Here is a 15,435-nt window from a genome sequence, read left to right as displayed (position 1 = left end):
AGAGCTGAGTTGACCCTGGGAATGATGAGTGCACCCAAGGGAGAGGGTGCGGGGTGTCTGGAGACCATCTGGAGAGCTGGGAAACATTTAAGGGAAGAGGATTGACGTAGGGGGAAGAGGTTACCAGGAGCCAGTTCCTCAGTGGAGGCCAAGACTCCCTGGGTCACTCTTGTTCCATATGGGGAACCAGGGGTGGAATTCTCAGGGCTCTTGGGGGGCATCTGGAGAACAGCAATTGTGGGGTTGGGCTAGTAAAACATCATGATGAGGTCTTCCAGGGCCCTCCTGGGTGACAGGCCTGTATGGTCAGGTGGTAGGGTTCACATCACACTACTCAAGTCAGACCAGGGCACCTACCCATGGGTGCTGACCAACATGTTAGAGAAGGAGTTTGCAGAGATGGAGATTTAATTTCTGCATGTCTGAAGTAGAATTCTCAGTGTGCTCTTTGACAGTGTCCCCTCCCATAATGGAAGCTGGGAATGATCATGGATCTTCTCCCTTTCCTTCCTTCCACAGCATCTTCATCATGAGCAACAGTTCTGTCTTCAACAGAACACAGTTCTGTTGATTCTCCCTCTAAAATTTACTTCACTATTTTTCCTGACACAATTCTGGCCCATTTTTCTAACAGTTTCTCATCCAGGAATTTGTCTTTGATCACCTTGTTTCCTAGGCTTTGGTCTTCTGTATACACAACAGCCAAAGCAATTTAAAAAAAAATCAAGTTGTTTGCTCACTTGTCTACAACATTTTTAATGCCTTCACATTTTACTCAGGATTATAGCCACTCTCTCTGGCATGGCTCAAGAGGAGTCACACAAGTAGCTTCCAACCCATCTTCACATTCATTTCTCTGGTGTCTTCTCCAGTGTTCCTGCTACACTGACCTTCCCATTCCTCAAGCAAGCCAAGGTCTTTCCAAACTGTTCATGTTGCATCCTCCCTCTTGTTTTCTTGATGGGCTTCTTCTCATCCTTGACTCCTCCATGACCATGGCTGGATCCTTTCCTCTCTTATTCCATAACTCTTCCTTTTTTTCCCCCTTTGAACAAAAGTTTTCTTGTTGACTGTCTCTTTCACCATACTCTAAACTCTATCAAAGAAGGGGCCATATGGCTATACTAACCACAGTACACCCATAAGGTGTTTAACTGCCTTGAATACAAAAGGAACCAGAAAAATATTCATTTAAATATAATAAAGTCATGGAGGTAGATCAGTGGGTAAAAGTGCCTGCTGCCAAGCTCGATGACCTTTTGATTGCTGAGACCCATGTGGTAGAAGGAGAGAATAGACTCCTACAAGTTGTCCTTTCACACATACACTAAATTTAAAATGTAATCAAATGTAAAAATGTGAATGACTGGTTTTCCCATTCTCACTCTTGCAAGCCAGACCTGTTCCCTGTTAGTAGGAGGATGGCTCACCCCAAAGACCTCCAACACTGGCTTCAGTTATTACTGGAACTGGCCCTGCTTTTTCCCATCCTCCCTTCACTATATTTAACACAAGTCAGCTTTTTCTAGGACTACCAAGGAAGTATGGATTTTCAAAGAACCTTAACTTCATTCAGCTTTTTGCCCATACTACTATATTTGAACATAGGGCCAGTAGTTGGTGGATACTGTGATGCAAGCAATCTTTTTCTAGTATGGGTCTAGCAAGGATTACCACAAACTTGGGCAGCAGTAGTGGATGAGGATCAAGCAGCTGGTCCCCAGAGCTTTAAGCCCATCCATGAGCAAGGCAATTCATTCTTCCCTTTTGAACTGTCATTCCAGATTATGTGTGGTTCTTTTTCTGAGTGTTATAGACAAGTTCCTGGTATTGTTTAGTATTGAGACAAAGAGCTAAGGTTTCATATGTGACTCTTGTTCTCTCATCCATTTGGAGAACCAGAAGTAGAATTCTCAGGGCTCTGGGGGGCTATCTGGAGAACAGAGATTGTGGGGTTGGGCTAGAAAAGCATCATGATGAAGTCTTCCAGGGCCCTCATGTAAAGACACTGGTAAGCCACAAGCCACGTGGCAAACTATAGACTAATAGAAATGGGTTAATTTAAGATAGAAGATGTAGATACCAAGAAGCCTGCCATGGCCATACAGTTTGTAAGCAATGTAAGTTTCCATGTGTTTACTTGGTTGGTTCTGAGCGTCTATGGGCCTGGCGGGTGAGAGAGATTTGTCCTGACTGTGAGCCAGGCAGAAAAACTCTAACTATAACTACCCACGTCAGACCAGGGTACCTACTCATGGGTGCTGACTAACATGTTGGAGAAGGAACCTGTATAATCACTGCCCTCTGAGAATCTCTCCTCTCTGTTGTGCACCTATTTGTTCAATTAGCACCATGGCTAGATAGACACCTGGTAGATACCAATTAGCACCCAGTAGAAGTCATGAGGTGGAGTGGCTTTTCCAGATACCCGATATTAAAATGCCTGGCATCAATGCCCTGAATCCCTTGTTCAGTAAATACTATCAATTTTTTTCCAAAATGGTAAAGTATCACTAAAATTGGGGAATATTATTACAATAACTTTTACTATAAGCTCTGAATATCCTAGACAATGCAATAGAAAGGGAAATTTTGAGTAGCTTATGTATGGGGAATGAGGGAACATAAATACCATTTTTTCAGATGATGTTGTCATCTCCATATGACTGAATAACCATTGCTTCTTCAGTATCTCCTTCTCTTGGGTCAGCTCATAGACATTATTTGAGAATCTATTCCCTCACACTTTTGACCCATGTGATCTAGGTGGCCCTCCTTCCTTAGCAGTAAGAGTCATGCATGTGACCTCAGTCTAACCAATCAAAACCCTCCATACCTTTGGATTATCTGGTGAAAGCTATGTAATCAGCTCCATTAGCCTGAGAAATCTCATCTCTCCAAAGACAAATGTGAGATATAAAGAAAGCTGATGTAAATACTTCTGATGTTAGTATTTACATTGGATTTTCTATCTTGAGTGCAAACATGTTTTTGTTTTGCTTAGGAAGAGCTGCCCTTGTAAACTCAAAATTAAAACACTCCTAGCAGATACATCTATCTAAAAAATGAATAATAAAAAAGTAATTACAAATAGTATGAAAGGTGCCCTAATGTGGCTAGATAAAAGATAAATATATAATAATCAACAGCTTTCTTGTAGGTTACCAACAAATAGAAAACAAGTCATTTTTCACTAGTAATATCAATGAGGGCCATACATTTCTTAATAAGTACTACAGATTTGTCCAGAAACCACCAAATACCATAAACTCCAGCATCACTGGAAAGGTAAAGTCAAAATCATGACAATGCCAGTACTCTCACAGGATTTCATCCAACCAGCACATTAGATGAAACATAATCACATCCAGATTTGGAGGGGCAAAGATTATTTGATTTGGCATATTGATTATAAAGTGAAATGTGTTGCTTAGATGAGGTGATAAGTTAGTTCATTAAATGTGTTGCTGACTTGCTGTATTTTCAGGTTCCAATATGTAAGCTGAGAAGCATCTTTAAAGACATTCATAGTGGGCAATCTTGATTGTCAATCTGATGAGGTCCAGAACCAACACAGGCTTCTGGGCATGCCTGACGGAGTTTCTAGATTAAATTAATTAAATTAAATTAAGTTAATTAAAGTGGGAAGAACATCTAAATGTGGGCAGCACTTTTTCTGGGCTGGGGTCCTAGGCTGAATAAAAAGGAGAAAGTGAGCTGGACACTAACATTGATCACTCTTAGCTTCCTGCTGTGGGCACATGTGAGCAGCTGCCTCACACTCCTGCCACCACAACTTCTCTGCCATGACAGACTGTAATCTCAAACTTGAGACAAAATAAATGCTTTTATCTTGATGTTGCTTTGGTCAAGGTAGGTAACATGGGAAGTAATGCATGCAGCACCTTGTAAACAATGAAAGCAAAAGGAGAAAGAGGGAAGAATGAGCATGCCATAGAAGTGCCAGTAGTCAATATACAAATAAAAATGTGCCCAGTCTGCCCTGCAGACCTGTTATGCAAATTAAGACAGCAAAAAGGCTGGGGCATGTGCAGCCTCTTTGAGCATGTGCAGTGCCCCGGGCTTGAACCCAGCACTGAAAATCAGCAATACACACAACAATAACACACACACACACACACACACACACACACACACACACACACACTCATGCACGAGCTTGCTTTGGTCAGCAGGGAGACAGGAAGCTGCTCTGAACTGTCGTGTTTGGGGTGACAAAGGCCTGGGAGAGTGGTGGCTTATGATAACAAAGAAAAGTTGAATTGGAAAAAGTGTTTTAGTTCTTTTCTTGCCTTTCCTCCACACTGCACAGGGATGGGCATTTTGTGACTCTTATTGAAGGTTTTTTTTTTTTTTTTGAGACAATGGCTGAGGACTTTGGGCAGCTGTTTATAGGGATAGTGGTTGGCTCCCTGGAAGGTGTAATTGGGGGAAAAGCTAGAGACTAGTTCAGCTGTACATTGTGCATGATCCTGCTTCAACCTCTGGCTCCTGGCTTCTATACAGTGAGACTGTTCACACACTGTCCTACAGAGTAGCTTTATGGTATGATGTTCGAGACACTGCTCCACAGACTGCAATATGGCTGGCTTTCTCTTCCTCATTACATATGCTTAGAAAGGTGCTGCAAGTGCCCAGAATTTGTGACTAAAAGACTAAACTCCCGAGAGAGCACTGTCATCTCCAAGAGGACCCCAAACTGGACTGCAAAGTCTTTCTGAAACAAACATTTTTGAAAGATGAGTGTGAAAGTTAAAATATGCTAAATACATTTGCAGATATGGGATACCATAATATTGCTATGACACAATAATAATAACACAAATTTTAAAAATACTATATAAAATTACACAGTAATGGAAATATAACAATTGAAATAATAAATGTGATAGACAACAAGATGAACACAGCTGAAGAACAATAAATTAGTAAACTGGAAAATCAGAAGAAGGAAACAGTTCAGAAAATAGCAATAAAGGATGAAGGAACATTTAGAAGAAAGGTTTAGGAACACAGAGAAGTAATGGAGTGGTAAAATGTAGACAACAAGAATGCCAGAAAAAGATAAAAATGTAAGAATAGAGGAGGCAAAAAACAAATTCTCTAAACTATGCCGTTTCTTTGCTTGTTTTCTGTTTTATTTTTATTCTGTGTATGTGTGTGTGAGTATAAACATATGTGTGAGTGAGCATATATGTGAGTGTGTGTATGCATGTATGAGTGTGTACGAGTATATGTGTGTGAGTATATAAGTGTGTTTGAATATATGTGGTGTATGTGTGCATATATGTGTGTGAATATATATGTGAGTATATATGTGTGTGTGTGTGTGTGTTTATGTGTGAGTGTATGTGTATGCATATATATGAGTGTGTATATATGAGTGTATGAGTGTGTGTGTGTGTGTGTGTGAGTGTATGTGTGAAAGTATGTTTGTGTGCAGGGAGAGTATGAGTGTTCCTGCCTGTGTGTGTGCATGTGGAGGCCAGAGGTTGGTATGGGAAGCCCTCCCTGCTACTTTTGTCTGTATAAAGATTTATTTATTTTATGTGTATGAGTGTTTGCCTTCATGTAATTGTACCACATATGCACAGTACTCTCAGAGGTCAGAAGAGTGTGTCAGATTCCCTAGAACTGCAGTTACAGACAGCTGTGAGCCATGTGGATGCTAGAAACCAGGGTCCTCTTCAAGAGCAGCCAGGGTTCCTAATCACTGGATCATCTCCCTAGTCCTTCCTCCAGCTCTCTTGACCTTGTTTTTTGAGACTGAAGTTCCCACAGAACCTGGCTGGAGCTTCCCTGATTGTGTTAGGCCAGCTTTTTGGCAAGTCCCTAGGGTCATTCCTGCCTCCCCAGCGATGGGATTATAGGTGTGCAGTACCACACCTGGCTTTTTCAGGTAGTTGTGGGGCTCTAAGTCAGGTCCTCAGGCTTGTGTAGCAAGCACTTTACCCATGGAGCCAGCCCCACTTTGTGCTTGTTTTAAATGACAGAGTCGGGGAAATGCAAAAAGGAAAGTATTCCCTACAGCATGGATGGAGCTGGAAATAGACTTTTGAAGGGAAAAACATTAACTATAATCCTCCAAGATCAAAAGCTAAAATCTAAAAAGTTAAAAGCATGTAAGCATATGATTTAAAAAATATTTTTAAATTTTAATTTAAAATTTACTTAAATAGCTAGATTTATTTTTTAAATGACATTTTTTAAAGTCAGGGAATGATCAAGTCAATGATTCCACAGAGTGGTCACTTAGAGAGATGGGACAGAGGGGAAATCCAGGTGGTTTTGATGATTTGGACATGTTTCTGTGAATGTTGTGGGATATTTGTACACTGTGTAAAGGTGTCTTTATGTGATGGATGTAATAAAAAGCTGAATGGCCGATAGCTAGGCTGGAGGTATAGGTGATACTTCTGGGCAGGGAGAGGAAGAAGAGGAAAATCTAGGCTCTTGAGAGAGAATCCAGGAGACACAGAGAGGAAACAGGAGGTGCAAGATGGAAGAGAGGTAATGCCATGTGCTAGAACATAAATTAATATCAATGGGTTAATTTAAGTTATAAGATCTAGAAAGGAACAAGCCTAAGCTATTGGCTGAGCTTTCATAATTAGTAAGTCTCCCTGTCATTATTTGCAGGCTGAGTGTCCCAAGATAGTCCCAACAAGAAATCTTGCTACTTACGAGAGGCACAGTGGTCTGTGGTATCTATTTTCTTCAAAAATAAGCCAACACATTTGCTGGGGATGCTGTGAGTGTGTTGCTCTGATTGATAGATAAATAAAATGCTGATTGGCCAGTAGCCAGGGAGGAAGTATAGTGTAGGCAGGATAAGGAGAGCAGAGAATTCTGGGAGGTAGAAGGCTGAGTCAGGAGATTCTGCCAGCTACCACCACCATGAGGAGTAAGATGTAAGGTACCAGTAAGCCACAAGCCACGTGGCAACTTATAGATGAATAGAAATGGATTAATTCAAGATATAAGAACTAGATAGCAAGAAACCTGAGCCATTAGGCCAAATTGTTTAAATAATATGAGTGTCTGTGTGTTTATGTAGGTCTGAGTGGCTGCGGGTCCAAGTGGGACTGGAGATAACTCCAGCTACCCACATTCCCAGGCCTCCAAGGAGAGCTGCCTGTGAACGTGGTAATGCATCATGAAGCAGGCCGTATTACTGTGAGTGTCCACACCTAGAGACACAGGGAAATGGTCAGGGAATGACAACAGTCCCCTTCATCTGCCTTACTCTTCCATGTTCCTCCTCTTCTCCTCTTGCACGTGTGTGACATGTACAGATTCTTGTGGGTAGATGTACATGGATGTATGGGTATGGAAGCCAGAGCCTGCCTTAGATGTCTTCCCCAATTGCCCTTCACCTTGTTTGTTTCCTTATTGAGTCTAGGGCTCTCACTGACCCTGGAGCTCACCTGAGTTGGCTAGGTTGGGTAACCATGCCCTGGTTCTGGGTTTACATGTGCGTGCTGGTCTGCCTGCCTTTATCTGTTTTTCTGTTTTTTGTTTGTTTTTTGGTGTGTGTGTGTGTGTGTGTGTGTGTGTGTGTGTGTGTGTGTGTAGGCTGGGGAGCTGAAAGCTTACATACCTGGTGCTTCACTGCTGAGCCTGTCTTCCCAGTCCATCATCGACTTTCTGGAGGTGATGCATGAACTTCACCTGGGTCCCCGGCCTGGCTGTCTTAGATCACAAAGGGTGTGGACCAAGTCAGCAGGGTAGCACATAGTCAGTTTGGGTTGGAAGCTACAGAGCCTGGCTTTGAAGGCCAGTGTTGACACTTTGCAGAGGAGCAACTGTGTTCCGAGTATGTAAGCTCTCTAGGTGTGATAAAATGATATATGCCCACACTGATTAATCTCAATAAAATTATAAAGGATAGCACTTTGAAGTGCTTACTTGGCACATGGTGTGAGTTTAGAATGTAATAATGAGAATGAGAACCACAGCAATAAATAAGGACAAAGAAACACTTATTACACACAAAGAAAATCCTAGGAGGTCAGAGTGGGATGCTTCAGCCAGCCTGAGAGTGTGAATAAGCTCTGGAATCCGTTAGTAGTTCTATGACCCCCACTGCTTGACTTCGGTTTTACCTTCTCTCTCCGTTTCCTTGTAAACACTTTTGAGAAAGTCCAATTTTATTGTGGATGAGTGACAGGGAGAAAGGGACTTGGCTGGAAGAGCAAAGAGAGGCACTGCCACCAGCCTCCTAGGAAGAGGTAAGCCAGGCCAAGGACTCTGGGACATGGGGAGTGGGTGTGCGGTGGATACTACTTAGCAAAGCCTTGTTTTTATTGTCCTGGCAAAGACCAGAGAGCAGTGTTGGGTAACATTCCATCCTATTTGAAAATTCCAAAGCTCAACAACCAGGGGTGAAGTCAAGGTCTCCCAGGGTGGTAGTGAGCAAAGGCATCCACAGATAAGCCCTTGGCTGTTCCAGTTAGCAAGCCTGGGCTAGGGTGCAGCTCAGTGGTAGAGTGCTTGCCTGCCACACACAAGGTCCTGGGTTCCATCCCTGGAACCACAAGAAAGGAAAGCTGAGGGGTTGGAGTTCAGCTCCTAGCACCTTGCTCCAAGGAATATGGCTTCTCCTTCTCTGGATCTTGCCAGCAGGAGTCCTCTGCCTTACCTCAGCTCCAAAGCTCTAGGTTTCCTGTAGAGGTCTGGCCTGAGTGCTCATCCCACCTCACCCCCAAAGACTCTGGTTTTGTTCCCATTAAGGGAGCAGAGGTGCATAGTTCCCTGCCATCAACTCCCCCACCTTCCGGAAACTGTGATTCTGGCCCTCTTGGGGTCACCCAGGCCCTCTCCGTTGTTTGTGCTGGGGTTTCTGGGAGTTTCCCACATCGTCTTGGGTTTGCTGTAAGGTGGCCTCTCTGCTCCCTGCTGCCCCTTCAGCTCCCTTCCGGCAAACCCTTGGGAAACCGCCAGTGTCCATTCTCCCAGCCTGTGAAAACTCCGTAGCTGAGGCAGGGGTCTGACTGGCAGCTGTCTCCATGTAGAGGGCCAGACCAGCAGTGGAGTTAGTCATGGGGTGGTGACCACTGACTGTTGATCAATGGTGTTCTTGGCCTCATGTTGGCTCCTTGGTGACATCTGAATCTTTGTTGCGCTCAACGCTTCTTTTGTCTTCCCGCTTTCCTGAAATAAGGACCGACAAACAATCCGAGAACCGGAGCCACATGTCCCCAAATGCGTGTGGCTCAGCGTTGGTCATGTTTTTCCAATTACCCCTTGTTCTGAATGCCACAGTTAATACGCCTGTGCACACTCACACACATACTCGGGACAATTTTTAGCCAGACATTCAGGCTCCTCTTTTCCCAGAACCCTATGGGTCCTTCAGGACCTGCCCCACCCAGACCCTTAATCTCTGCTCCCGCCCCCTGCAGCCCCTGGCCCCGGGCTCACCCTGCTTTGGCACGCCACTCTTTCAAGACAGGATGGACTTATTTTAGTGTTGCCTGGAACATCTTGCTTCCCGTCTCGTTGCTTTTAAATCCTGCCCTTCTTTCTGAGCAGCAAACGCCTCTCCAACATAACTTTCCAAGGTAGCTCACCCACAGGTCCCGGTGCCTACAGCATCCCCAATGCCAGGACTAAGGGGGTTCCAAAGCAGGAAGATGATCCTCAAGTTCAGACCAGCTTGTGATACATAGTGAGTTCAGACTAGCCAGAGCTCTAGAGTGAGGCCCTGTTTCAAAATGAGTAAATGATAAATAAATTAATATGTATATATATTTTGACACGCTGGAGAGACGGCTCAGCCAGTAAAGGCGCTGCCACCAAGCCTGATGACTTGAGTTTAATCCCTGGGACCTACGTGGTGAGGGAGAAAACCACTCCTGCAAATTGTCCTCTGACCTCCCATGTGTGCTATGGCATGTGCAGGCACCTATACACGCATAAACACACACACACAATAATAAATCCAATTTAATTTAATGTATGTAAAATTAATAATAAAATGAGGAAATAAAAACTGACCCTTTCTACCTAGTTAGGCCTAATCACCATTTATGCTGGTTTGTTTGTTTGCTTGTTTTTCTGTAGTCCTGAAAGGAAGGACTTTTTCTCCACGTGCACACGTAAAATACACTAACTCACTATTTAAAAAGCAGAAGAACTGAACCCATCTTTACATATGGCTTTACAGGGCCTCTCCCCCTTTACTCCATAGTTTTGTGAGCATCTTCCCACAAAGAATTCCCCCTTATACATGTTAAAGGATGTCATGATTGGCCACATAAGAACCTTATACTTTTCTGTCGGGGGAGCATTTTTATTGTGGGAAATCTCAAACACACACAAGCTGAAGCAATGGTCCAGTGCCTCCCATACATCCACCAAGCTCTTCCCTTCCTTCTGTCTCATCTACTCCTGCCTGTCTGTCCTCCTCCACCAGTGGGGGGGAGGGGGGCAAAAATCAAGACCCAGATGGCATTTTATTTTCCTGTAAACAGCAGTTGTTTTGCTGAGATTTGCTGTTTGAGGAAGTGCATAGCCACGCAAAGGCAATCTTCTTTCGAGACCCTGTTCAAAAGGATCTGTGTTTCATTTGTGACAGCAGCATCGATGATTTGAAAAATAGTCACACATCCACGTGCACGTTGTCTTATGTACTCAGCCTGTGGTGGAAGCTTGTAGGGCATATGGGAGTACAGATCTCTTGCAAGAGGCCCAGCCCACAAGCCAGGCCCTGCTGGTCTGCTCCACTAACTTGGGCATTCCATCAAAGTCTGACTTGTGTGTTCTCCCAGTTGGTTCACATATGTGAGCTCTCTCTCCCAACTCCACTATGTTCCACGGTCTTGAATCATGGCTTCTGTCCTGCACACAAGGTTGTGTCTGTCCTAATGTAGCTTCCCATAAGGGGACTTTTTGCTGTACTAGAGGAGACTGGAGCTTCAGAGGAAGAAGGAATTCCTTGGGTGAGAGTGCTGGAGAGGGGTTTCGGCTCTCTACTTCCCCAGCCCTCTCTCTCTCTCTCTCTCTCTCTCCTTCCTCTCCTCTCCTCTCCTTCCTCCTCCTTCTGTCCACCTCTTTCCTCTCACCCCATTCCCTTTCTCTCTCAGACAGGTCTCATGTACATGGGCTGACCTGTACCTCACTACATAGTCAAGGATGACCTTGAACTCCTGACCATCTTACCTTTATTTTCCAATAGGGGCATTGCCTGTGGGTAGATTTTTACAGATCTGACAGGACACGAGGGTGGCATTCTGAGTTCTCACACTCAAGCTCTTGGGAGGTTTAGGAGCTGGCTCATACTATTCCTTCCCGGTCTCCTTCCTCCCGGGTCTTCTGCCAGTGAAATTGTAAGTAGAGATAAAATAAGAGGGGAAAACGGCACCTTACTCTCCTAAGTACCCACTCTTTCCCCCCAAATAATGATGTTTCCTATCTCCTGCTTCCAAGTCCCTGGTACCTGGGGAACCGGCCCTAGTGGCAGACTGAGTTTACATTCACATCTGACTATCAGCTTGGAATGGCTTGTTCATCCAGACAAGGGCACACTGTGAAACACATGAGTGTTTCTGCTTCTGGGAGTCATGCTACATCATTGACATGGGAATAGGCAAGATGTTAGCAAGACTTCTGGGAATGATCAAGAGTGAGGGAGGAGAGAAAGTGACATCTAATGACTCTACTCATTGTGAAACCTGGACAGGGGAATGCCCAGTTCAGAGCAGATCTGAACTACCTTTGAAGGGCAGATAGGGAGGTGAGAAGAACAGCCAAGATGGCTGCCTGGCATTCCTTACCCTGGGATAGGAGAAGGTCTAACATGGAGTCCTGCTGTCTTCTAATCTTGGAAGACTTCCGGATGGGCATCCCTGTTTTTGTGAGTTGTTCTGAGCCACAAGGGCAGCATCTTCAGCACGTTGAAGGATTCAGTGTTTAGGATTATAAACCCCAGCCCCAGCCATTTGGTTAGATCTGAGCTAGGTTGACATTGTGAGCCCTGTGCTGTTTGTACACCCTGTTTACACTAAGTGTTTACAGAAACTCTACATACTTACCATTTGCTTTTCCTTACTACCCACCTGTCATGAATTATTGTTTATTTACTGTTTTCTGGGTAGGTTCAAATGACCCAGGCTGGCCTGTAATTCACCATGTAGCACAGGCTAGCCTGAAACTCTGGATCTTCCTGCCTCAGTCTCGCAAATACTGGCATTGCAGCTGTGTGCATCCATGTCCTCAGTCTACCTCCCTCAGTCTCCTCTCCTTTTCCTCTCCTTTTCACACAGCCACTGTTGCTCAGGGCCCACGCCTAGCTCAGAGCGCTGCAGCTCAAAGATCTCCAAATTAGGAGGGAGAAGGAAAGAGTTGAGAGAAAAGATAATGCAGCAAAGACATGACCAGCCACCAGACAGCCCTTGACAGCCCTGCCCTCACCTCCATGCTAAAAAGCACACGTCAGTCATATACCACAGTAGCAGCCAGACCAAAGTTTCTGGTGGAGTTGTAACCACAGCCAGGGGCTGCTGAGCACACAGATGCAGCATGGTGTCTGAGACTACCTCGAGAAACCAAGAAATTGCTCAAGAATCCCAGACATTCTAGCTTTCCCTCTGCTTGGCTTAGTGGTTTCACACCCATGGTGCGTGGGTGTCACATAGCAGGTGTGGACACACACACACACACACACACACACACACACACACACACACACACTTCATCCTTTCAATCAACTCTCTCCATGCTTCTCATTAGGAGCATTGATTAAGTGCTTATAGTAAGCCTAATTTTAGACCAGGGCCTTTTGGAAATAGAAAAAAAAGGGAATCCAGGATTGCTCTCTCTTAAAAGGATCCTAATGGTGATCAGAGATAAATCTAAGTCTCTGAAAACAAGGAAAAGAGAGACTATCTAGTAGGTTCAACTTTGACATGTAGAAGAGTCTGGAAAAGGGTCCCGGGGGATCTGGGAGCCGCATCTTGGAGAGGAGGAAGATAGGGAGTGTCAGCATGGGGGGACAGGGTGGGTCTGGGGATAACTGCTGGGAGGAAGGAAAGAGCCTGTCATGCTCTGAGGACGGGTGTGTGTGTGTGTGTGTGTGTGGTGTGTGTGTGTGTGTGTGTCAGGCCTCCGTAGAAGGCAGGTGCTCACAGGAGAGCCTTTGATCAGCAGGCTGGTGATCTAGCATAGACTCCAGGAGCCTGCCTCAAACCACGTCTGCAGGAAGCTTTGCCTGGCATTTTTTTTTTTTTTCTGGATAGGTGGGGATTTGGGTCTGCATGTATTTTTAGCTTTGTCTTTTCCGCTCTCTTCTGAGCAATGACTCTAAGAGCTTTCAGCTTGAGGTCATCTGTTTTCCTAGTCCCTGCTCCAGAGAGGCAGATGCCAACTCCACCACCTCACACGGAGGCTGCTGCCGCCCCGGCACTGACCCCAGGAGAGCAACGTGTCCCGGACCACAGGAGCAGCCTGTGGGAGGCCATCGCTGTGGCAGGCTCGGCAGTCCTGAGCTCTGCCAGGATGTCACCACTCATTTCTGGCAGAGTCCTAGAGGAGAGTTTCTGTGGTCCCCAGATGCCGGTCTCCAGTTCCCCTCATGGCCAGCATGAGCTTTACCCCTCAGGCTGGAAGCCTGCAGAGGAACATGGTGGTGGGGGGGGGGGACGACTAGGTCCAGCCTCAGGATTGCGGCTGTGGGCCTCAACCTCGGTCATGGACAGTTCTGCCCTCCCTCCCACTCTCTCCTCGTTCCTGGCTCCTTGTCCTTTCTGCCACCACAGTGGGTGTTTCCAGCCTCTGCTTTCCTCATCTAAGCCGCACACCCGCAGTCACTCATTCAGGTCTTTATTTCTAACTCCACAACCTGGCCTGAAGCCTGTCTTCTGCTCGAGGCCCACATTTTCAAGTCCCTGGTGGATACTACTACTGGGAAAGCATGACCAGTGCAGCTCTTAACCTATAACCCCTCTCCAGACCTGACCCCCTTTCTGCCAACTGTCTCTGTCAGAGGCGTCTCCACCCATCCAACCGCTCTCCTCTTTGACTTTCTCACCTAGGGAGACAAGACTGGTTCACTCCAGTCCTATTTTGCATCAAGGTTGCTGTGATAAACACCATGGTCAAAAGTTACTTGGGAAAGAGCAGTTATTTCTTATTAGATTCCAGATAACACTCCATCTCTGTGGAAAATCAGGGCAAGAACTCAAGGCAGGAACCTGGACTGAAGCAGAGATCATGAAAGGATGCTGCTTACTGCCTGGCTCCCTTGGGCTGGCGCTCAGCCAGTTTTCTAATTCAATCCAGCACCATCTGCCCAGGTGTGGTGCCACCCATAGTGGGCGGGACCCTCCCACATCAATCAAGTCAAGACTTCCCCACAGACATAGCCAACAGGCTACACTGGCCTGGGCAATCCCTGTCATTGAGATTTCTTCCAGGTGACTCTTGGTAGTTGACAATGAAAAGCAACAGGACAACTTCTCAACACACCGTGTGTGTCACTAATATAACTTCTGGTCCAATCCCTGTCCTTACTGTGGCTGGGCAGCAAGGGTCCACAGACTTTTCATCCTACTACTCTCTACAGGTGCTGCCTAACCTCTTGGGTCAGCAAACCTCAAGACCTCTGTCTGCCTTGAAGTCCCTTCCATGCATCATTTTCTCCTCCTGTTTGGCTTTAATTCCTCAGTTCTTCTAGTCCAGGCACATCCAGGATAGTTCTGAATGCAGTCCAATACAGAATTGAAAATTTACTTAAAACATTATGATTTTTTTTTTTTTTTACATTTTTTGTAACTTGATTGTGCTGAGATTTGTAGGTGGCGGTGTCATGCAAAACAAGTGTGTTTGCAACCTGTGGAGCATGAGTTGGACACTCAGATTGAATATGTGGTCCAAGGCACCCATTCCTTACTTACCATCTTTGTCCAGTGGCTCTCCCTATCATCTGCAGGCTGTTCTCCCTCTGTCCTTCAAACCCCAGCAAGGATTTCAGAATCCAAGCGTGAACTCGACTTCTCAAAGTATCTAAAACATTCCTGCCTGAAATTGTCCTGAGAAGGCTTTTCTGTTACAAAAGAAAACCAGCCCTGTTGTTGAATGTTTTCTCTCTTAGCTTTTTCCCCCCAGGACAGTGTCTCTCTACTAGGTTGCCCAGTTTATATAGTTGGCATCTTATGAGAAGGTCAGAACTCAACAGGAGTAGTTCTGGAAAAGCTTTGTTGAGGGAAACCCCTATGCAAGATACAGGAGAGGGAGTTAGGGGGTGAAGACGACCTTTAGATGGTGGTGGGGGGGGTATGACCCCTGTGGAGGGGAGGAGGAAAAGAGGACAGCTGGAGAGGAAGAGTCGGAGACTGTAGAACAACTCTAGGAACGTTACAGCCAAGAGGAGGTACCTGAGCAGTCTCAAGTCACCTGGGGCCTCTGTTTCCAGGC

This window comes from Onychomys torridus, chromosome 3, assembly GCF_903995425.1.
Source record: "Onychomys torridus chromosome 3, mOncTor1.1, whole genome shotgun sequence".
Taxonomy (NCBI): domain Eukaryota; kingdom Metazoa; phylum Chordata; class Mammalia; order Rodentia; family Cricetidae; genus Onychomys; species Onychomys torridus.
This window is presented reverse-complemented; position numbering follows the sequence as displayed.